We start from the raw sequence: 9,546 nt of genomic DNA on the forward strand, positions 1-9,546 counted from the left end.
CAAAGTATTGGCTATAGTTGTCACATGGCAAAAATAAGGTTGTACATGTATTTTGCCTCATATGCTGTATTTTTCTCTGAGGATCCCAAGGTGGTATACATGATTTCCTTTCTACCCTTTCAGCTACCCAGTGAAGTAGGGAAGACTGAGACACATCCAGTGAGGTTCATGACTGTCTAGGAACTATGTTGTCTTTCCATTTTTATCCCAGTGTCCTTCTATATGAACCACAGCTCCATACAAAACAGTGCTGATATGATCATGGACACAAAAACCTCCACAGGTGACGTCATAGAAGTCCACAGGCCTTTTCACATTCAAGGAAGCATTCCGCACGTTCTAGTCAAATATTCACATCTAGTGTCCTGGACACAAATATTTATACTGTCCAATTTCCTCTTTTCTAATGGTCTTAACTGTGACTTGGCACCCAAGACTGAGGACATTTTGCCCAGTCCTCCACAATCCTGGCTGGACCTCTGCTTAGATTAGTGCTATATTAAACTCTTCTCCCATTTTTTAACCTTTATCATTCAAGTTGATAAGGAAACAAATGCATCCAAAATAGATTCAATCATGAAGGAACTGTGAAAAACTCCCTAATGGTTAGGATGTGGCTGGGGAGTGTGCAAGCATATTTTGCTCTCTCTGTCACTATTGCACAATCATCTCTCCGAAACCTATAGCATCTTTGGCTTCCCATACTTCAATGAGAGCACAAAGGAAATGATCATTCATCCAGCCAGGCTTTTTCAGATTAGGAAGTGCAGGCAACCTGAGAATCTACAGAGCAGTGGAGAGATGCAAGAGAAATGGAGATAGAGAGAAACATATAAAGCACCCTAACTGACTTCACGGTGATTAGGTAAGCTGAAAAGCATTACAGAAATACATCATAAAACTCTATGAATGTGGAAAAACAATGGAAGCCTCTTCCAGCAAGGAAGAAGGCTTTCAGGAAATTGCAGGAAAGCTTTTGGCACAGCATGGTCACCACATCTTCCTAGGCATAATGCTGCTCTACCACCTGCTCTGCAGTAGATGCCAGTGGTAGATGCAACACAGTTGATGCTCTTGCCACTTGCAGTGGAAGCTCAAAAAGCTATTCTGAAAAATTGAAGGAAGGAAGCTAAACATGCTACCAGAGGTGAACTTTACCAGTCAAGAATTTATCTCTCCCTGGAGGAACTGAGTGAAACTGTCTCCTCAAGAATGGTGTTCAGTTAGTAACTGAATGAAGTCACTTTTTCTCTGATGCTACCCTTGTAAAAATAGCATAACATAACAACACAGACAACCTACCACTACATTTAAGAACAAAACAAAACAGTTGGGAGAACTCTCATGCATCTCTGTGTCTTCTCTGGATTGACTATTGCTTGCTTCTTATTTCAGGGAAAGCTCAGTAGACTTCAGCTTGTCTTTCTGCCCAGTAACAAGCCGAGTCATTGCTCTTCCCTTCTATCCTTTCACCTTGCTGCTTTCTGTTCTGCCCTTTCCTTTGACCCTACTGCAGCTTAAAAAGTAAAACAGGTGTGTTTATTGCACACCTGGTGGCCATGTATGCTGGGCTTTAAATTCAATTTATCAACTGTGAAACAACAATCCCACTAGCCACAGTGGGCATCACCAGATACCACTTGCTAGAGCGACATGGGAGCTATATGTGCTTCGCTAGGTACATATTTGTCTGATAGGAAAACAGGCAAAATTTGGAGGAAATGTTTCAAACAAGTCTTCCTAGGCTATGATCTTTGTGGGATTTTCTTCCCTTCCCCACACCCACTCAAATGCCAGTGCTATCACTTATTGGAGAGAAAGATTATATCAGGTAGAAATGGACTAAATTCTCAGTACAGTCCTTAGCATGTGTGAATCGTTTAACTTGATATTTATGTATATATACTGCAGCCTTGCAAAACTGCCATGAAAATTTACACACACAGCAGAAAATCTGCTCACCCGCCCTTTCTTCTGATGATTGATGATAATGAAAAAACTAATATTTAACTCGCTTGTCAAAAAAATTTCTCACTCACTGGCAGGTGGGCAGGAGGATTGTGAAAGCCTGCTATCATTTAATATATTATCTGATTTTCCATATCTTCTTTAAAAATAGTTCGGGTCCAATGAAAGTTGCAAATTCACCACAAGTTAATTTTATCTGTCTTGTTATTATTATCATCATGATTATTATTACACAAAGATGTGGGCCATATACTGTGCTTCCCATTTTGAGCGGAGAGGTACATAGTGAAGTGTTCTTTCCTGTGTATAAATTCCACATTCTGTCTGTGCAATTCACTTGTCATACAGTATATGGATACTGAAGAGGTTTTTAAAGTGTTGATCTGATTACTCTTCAGGGTAATGCTCTTCAAGTGTCCTGTATTTTGAAGGGGAGACCCATCTAGAGATTCTCTTTCCTAACATTTTTCTTACTAACTTTGAAAAATTTAGTCTGTTGCTACAGGCAGCCTTCACTGTCACTCAGTTCAGTGCTTTAGAAGCATAATCACAGCTTATTTATTAAAAGTCTTGTCATGAAAAGGTTTGACAGGCAGGATATTTCAGGTATAGGTCTACAGAATAGCTTGCGTCAGAGAAGAAAACTGAACCACTGAGGCTGCTCAACTGTGCTGTCAGCCAGGACCAAACAACATGTGACATTATAGCTGTACGCAAAGGGTCTCTTGACTTCTCCACCTACTTGTGGTCAGAAGAATGGTGAGTGGAAAGGGGTATTTCACTGAATGTCTCTAGGGGGAAAATAAATTCTACAGCAGTTTCTTGAAGTGGGCGTGATCCTTAGAAGCAGTTCTTTTCCAGACAGTGTTATTATCTGCACTGCTGCCATTTTGAGTGGTGTTTTTGTGCTCCCTGGCTGGTTGGCTGGTTGTTTTATACCAGAAACATAGGTATAAAGTACTGAAGCTTTCTGGAGGTGGCCAGGGGTGTTTTGTGTGTTCTTCCTTTCTACTACACATCTATCCATTGGCCTCCCTCAGTGCCTGTACTTCCTGAATCTGGAAAAGCTGTGTTGAACCAGAGTTACCTCATGGTGTCTTCCCTTGTGATTTAATTGAATTTCAGGAAGCAACGAGGCTACCAGAAAGGTAACAGGAGATTCATACAAACACCTTTTCATAAGTAAGGTAAGCAAAACAACACCACCCATAAAAATTTCCTGAAGTTTTCTTTTCCTTTGAACACTTTTCCTTCCCAGAGCTACTTCTGGTTTCACAAACTGAAGGGGCAGAAAAATGTGAAGCAATTTTCAGCATAGCCCTGTATAACCTTATTCATGTAGTTTTCACTTGGAGGCAAGGCTTTCTTTCACAAATAGTCAGCTGATGGAAAAGGTGAGCAGGATCTGGAGCAAGAATGTAGGAGAGCTTTAGTTCTATGTCCCTTTCTGTGGTACCAATCTGGATCAGTCCCACGCACTGTGCCAATGGAAGTTTTCCTCTCTATGGAAATGAGGTGGGATAATCCATACCAGGATCACAGAAGGAATAAAAGGTTAAATCTTTCCTACCTCATGCTATGGTTCAAATGCAACAGAAATAAAAATCTTGCACTCAATGTAAACAATGTGAATAATATCTATATAATTTGGGTTCTAGAACACAAGCAGTCCTTAGCTACTTCTAGAGACTTTCAGTCTTCACTTGATTTGATCAGTTCAGATCTTTATTCCGACACTGTATTTACTGTTGTTCTGCATGGTGGAAATCATGGCTCTAGGAGGAATTTCAATCACTCCATTAGGTACCTCCATGGCTCTTGACTTCTTTGCAGATTTCTTCATGTTTACTTTTAATTAAGATGCTTCAAAAGTGGTTGGCATTTTGTGTTTTTTCCTTCACGGGTAAACTGAGGGGAAAGCCTCTGAGGAAAATATTGGCTGGGAATATTCCTTCCCACTTTGCCTTTAAGATGCGACACATGTTGGGCACCATTTGTCTAATTGTCCAACTGGGTGCAGCACAAGGTTGCAAAAAACCAACACAAGAAACCAACACAAACAGGTAAAAAGTGCCCAAGTAGGTAATTATGTAAATTGCACCCTTCACACTCTGGCACGCACCATAGGTTAAACAAGCCACTATAGTTCATTTAAGTTATGATAATTATGCAAACTGAATGTACATGTGGCATTATCAAGAACATTCCAAATTCTCTGCAATTCAAAGAAGTCATGATTTTATGAATTACTCTACCAGGAACACTGAGAACCAAGTATCTGTATGTCCAGTCAGTTAAAAAGGGGCCTGGCAATTTTGGGGTTCTGATTGGTTTCTGGTGTATGAAAGTTTCATTATTTTTGACTAATTCTGACATATGTTGCTTCAGATAAATAGCCAGATAACAAGAGGTCTTGTTCAAAAGCTATTCTAAAAAGTCATTGATTGCATTATGTATAGCAATGAGTAAAAAACTGGAAACTTACAGAGTGAATTTGTTAGGGTTAGTGGCAAAATCAGAGGCAAGTGAAACACAAGGCATCCACTTTGAGTCTCTAAGAAGAATGATGGTGTCCATTATCTTTGCAGATTCTGTTGCTCACAGGGTGCTATTATCCTGGCCTGTTGCTGTTTTATGTCGGGATGAATTCAGAACTCTGACTGGTGCCCAGATAGAGATAGAATCACTTCCAACTCATGTCTACAATAGCTAATGACCAGTGTTCATTCATGGCCAATGCCTGAACATATTGGAATGCCATTTTAGGAAGAGTCAACATGGGCTGAATGTTTTGAATTATGTGTCTGTTGTAGAATGTAGGTTCAGTCAGTGCATGAAAAATAGCCTCTTGTGAACCAAACGTCACATTAATAAGATATGTTGGACAGCCAGGATGAGTGATAATGGTTACATCCACTTGTAAAATATGGATGCTGTTTCACCAGACAGAAGGAGGAATGTAGAGTATAGATGGCTAGTCCACAGCCCTTCCCACTTTGGAAAAAGTGCTCTTTTCCCCCAAAACCAGTCAATGTAAATGGGCTAAAGACTGATCAGTCACTACTGTTTCTTTTAGGGTATTGATGAGTGAGACAAAGCATTATGCATCAGTGCTGTATTACATCTGTGTGCCTATTTCTTACATTACACAAGAAATAGGTCTGGTCTTTAGTATTATACCTAGCCCCTTCGAGTTGTTTCTTACAAGGTGGAATTGGCCTACTGATGTATGAAGTATAGAAAGATGAGGTTCAGTGGCAGCCTGACCTGGCTTTTCCTTTGATCCTCCTTGCAGTCACTCTTTGACATTGAGACAGACAAGCTGATGTAGAGAATCTTGACTTCTTACCAGTCCCTGACTGATGTATAGGAGACTGATGAGATTTAGTACACAGGGGCCGTCCCATGACCAGAAGCAGAATTGTAACTAAAGATGGTGAAGCAATTGTTTTCTTTTGTGTCAAGGTCAAATAGATTGGAAGATACTTTTTTCTGAAGAACAGACAACTTGCCCAAGACGTTTTCTGCCTGAGGTGCACAAGATGCCTACTTCATTTCACAAATGGAAGTCAAGCAAACTGAGCACTGAGTCTTCAAACCCAGCCAAAGGACAGCAGTAGGTTGAGGCAGCCATGCAGCTGATTTGGGACATTCTGAAATGGTCACATAAAGTTAAATGTTAATTCATTATTATTAAAATTTTAGTGTCAGAGAGGTAGAGAGATTCTTGTAGGGTTTTCTGGTTCCAGAAGACTTCCCTGGTCTTATGTATGTTGTACCTTCACATCTGGCAGCAAATGTCTTGGGCCAGCCCTGCCTGAGGGCTTCTCCAGCCTCATACCAGTGTTTGGTCACTGCTCAGTATGCTGCCTGGCCATTCCCTGCTGTTACAGAGGGAATCAAAATATCCTGATTTTCTGTCATGTGAATGTAATTATGCACTTAATTGGCATTACCTCAACACTTGGCATTTAGTCTCTTTTGTAAGATTATGGTCTTTTGGAAAAGACCCAAAGTCAAGGTCTGGAGTATGGACATAGGGTAGAGCAGGTTACATGTTTTAACGATTTAGTGTGCTGTTGCAAGCCTCAGGGACAAGGAATGCCCATCGTAAATATGGGGAAATGCTGACCCAAAGATCAGTTCCGGGTATATTAAGATTTTTCTGTACCAATGGAAGACAATATATACCTGCTGCTCTCAATTTGTTTCAGGCCAAAATATTACCACAATTCCTCTATGGGACTGTCTTAGGTCCAGTATCCTCTAGTTTTGTCCCATTAGGAGAAATTCAGTCAAAATTTATAAGGGCAAATTTTTGTATGGTATGTGTCTAGAATCTGGATTGATTTCTGGTATGTGTCTAGAATCTGGATTGATTTAAAAGAGGCTAGGGTAAGCCTCTCCTTTATTAGGTTCTGGCTCAGATTAAACTATTGCCCCCAAGGACTCACTTCTTTAATTTTTCAGGACTGTTTTCGATCATCCTGGCTATCTGCAGTCCTGCTAAAACTCACATCCCTAGGACTCTCACCACAGACTCTTTTAGTGCTGGGATGGGATCAGGCAATAGCAATTACTAAACAGTGTTAGATGCTGAGCAGCAGTGTGACATCAGGAAAGTACCAGACTTTCTGGCACCAGAGAACACCAGATACATGGTTTCCACAGCACCCTATGTATCACTCCCACTCTTCGAAGGACCTTCTCTCTAGCAAGATGGTGAGTGTTCCCTTCTGCAGTTCTGGAGAGGAAATACTGTAAGAAGCCAATGGTGGAGAGTTTCCCTTACGGTGCTGGAGTGCCTGAAACAATTGAACACATTGTTTTTTACTGCCAGTTTTATTGAGAAATACGGGCCAAGTTTGTTTCCCATCTGTTTAGATGGTGGCCAGGAAGATCTGATCCTGAGGTTTTCAGGAAGCTTCTTATAGGCTCCAATACCCAGCTCACAGTTTGCTGTGCTAGGTTCTTCACAGCTGCCTACAAGGTTCGCAAATATATTGTATGCAATGTTTTAAAATGTGAATCACACATTGTAATAGGCAATTTTAATCAATTTGATATTATTAGTTTACTGTTATTTTGCCTTTTAATACTTGAAATATTTTAACTTATGGTCTTTGTAAATTGTTTTTGTTTGTTTTTAAGGACAATCTGGTCACTGACCATAATAAACTGCTTTTAAAAAAACCCAAACACCTTGTTCTGGAAGGCATACCCTTTGTGCTGACAGGAAGATGGTTAAGCTTCTAGAACTACTGCATATGCAAAAAAATCATTGAATATACCATGATTAAATTAAAGAGTATTGTTTTCTACACCTGTGGAAAACATGCAAGTATCTGCCTGACTGTGCTACTGTCCAAAAGACTAACCCTGAGGATAATTTTGAACCGGCCAGTAAAAACCCCTGATGTGCAAAATTGTTCAGGCCTGAGGTAGCCCTTTCTGCCAGTCAGGATAGCCAGGATGTGCTGAAGCAGAGAAATCGGGTCATCTGAGCTTGCCAGATTTCCTGTACTGCTGCTGATCTGATGATTGGACCCAGGCTGAGTCAAGGACTTCTGTCTGTAAGAAAAACCATGCACATTTTTCAAGCTGCCAATAGATTGTTCACAAACTGGCACAAGGAAAGCACATGACTTTAATGCCACTCGTGCTGTTTGCACAAATATACTACCATATTTTTTCACATTCCATTTTTTGCAGAATACAACTATTGTGATGAGATTTGTGCAAATAGTGCTAAGACACTTGTTTTTCAGGTGACATTGCATACATTCTTTAAAAGGTCCAGGTTCTCCCTGACATGCATTTCATATATATGGGAAGCTCTGGGTCAAGAAAAGTATTTGTTTGGTATAAATTACAGATGATGCTTGGGTAGCATGTCACTGAGTCTGATAGTTTTATGTACTCTCCTGTACGTATGTGTGGTCCTAATTTAGATCAGGACCGCTGCAGTCCAGGAGGGGACAATTGCAACTTTTCTCCAGCCTATAAATTTCCCCACTGGGGCAAGAATGATTTGAAAAAGGCTCCACTGACTCCAACCTTCTGTTTCTATTTTCCCCATTTTAACACCACATCCTGGATGTATATATTGAGATTCAGAGGGGGAAAGTATGTGGACAAGATTTAATCTTTCCCTCCTAAAGTGTAGTGGTCCTAATCTGAATCGAGCCCATGTGTATTTATATGAGAGTAAAAAAAGAGACAAGCCTCAGCTACATGCTACACAATTAGTAAAACATGAGGTTTGACTCAAAGTTTCATAGACTGTGAATAAAATTGCACAGTTTGTTCTTTCTTTTTAAAGCAGTAGTTGTATTTTGGTATTTTCTGTCCTAGTATAGAGAGGAAGATAATCTTTTCGACTCCTTTTTTCTCTGATTATTATCAAAGGTAGGATTATGCTTTTAAGCATGGCAAGGGCTGTGTTTGGAGGCAATTATTATAATAAAAATGACCAAAATATTTGAAGACGCACTCAGACTACTACTACTACGAATAATAATAATAAAATACATTGCTGCTTCATAGTACAGAATGTTTAGTGAGGCAAGCTCTGTTTAGAAAACATTATGGCCCTTAGTCCCTTCACTTGCTGCCTTATTTCATCAGCCTCAGAAATTCAACTGAAAGCACTGTTGTGCATGAATGCCATTTTCACCCATTTCCTATCTTTTTGGTTTCTTCTTAATATCAATTTGGTGTCCTCACAAAAGCACTAAATTAGGAGCACTGTAATATGTTCCCTTTCTATGGGGAACTTTCTAATTATGTGATCTAGTTGAATAACACTCAGAAATCAAGGCTGGGGAGGGAAGTCAAGTCTAAACCATCAGCTGAAGGCTGCTGCATTTCCTAACAAAATCATAACAAAACACAAGGTCTAGCTTAAGAATTAGAAAGTGATCTGCAAATGATATGTGACACTGCTGCAGAGCTACATGATCAAATATAGCCTTTATGTATGCCTTTTCTGAATCCATCCATCGTGAAGACTTACAAATTACTGTACTTTCAGTGAATATTCAAATCCTTTGTGATTTTTCCTTTTTTTCCTTTTAATAGCAGAGTCCTTAAAAGCTCCTCTCCACTAAAAAGAATGACTGTTTTCCATGTGGGGTAATGGATGTTCAAAGCCCCAAATTCCAAGGACTCCTTGGATCACAATTTTTGGAGGGTTGGTATATATGAATACTTAGCAAGTTCACTATTTAAAACACACTGTATTGTGTGTCTCAAAGAATAGGCCAGTTTTCCTGAGTCTGGTGGCATTCAGGTGTGTGTCTGGAACATGTGGTGAGTTATAGTCCAACACATCTGAATGAAACCAGGTTGGGGAAGCCTAGCATAGAAAGTGGCTATAGATGCAAATATTTATGCAGGCACCCTAATAAATGGCGATGTGATTCCACCCACAGAAATGACATTTGAAAAATGAAACACGTGTTCCTTGGGAATATTTGAGCCTCTGTGCAGAATTTTTATCTTCATAAAGAACTGGAATTTTAGACCAATATATGCTGTTAAAGAAAATGGATAAGTTGGAGTGTCCCTAATTCCCTC

The sequence above is a fragment of the Varanus komodoensis genome, unplaced genomic scaffold (genome assembly GCF_004798865.1).
Source record: "Varanus komodoensis strain SLA01 unplaced genomic scaffold, ASM479886v1 scaffold21, whole genome shotgun sequence".
In the NCBI taxonomy this organism is placed as follows: domain Eukaryota; kingdom Metazoa; phylum Chordata; class Lepidosauria; order Squamata; family Varanidae; genus Varanus; species Varanus komodoensis.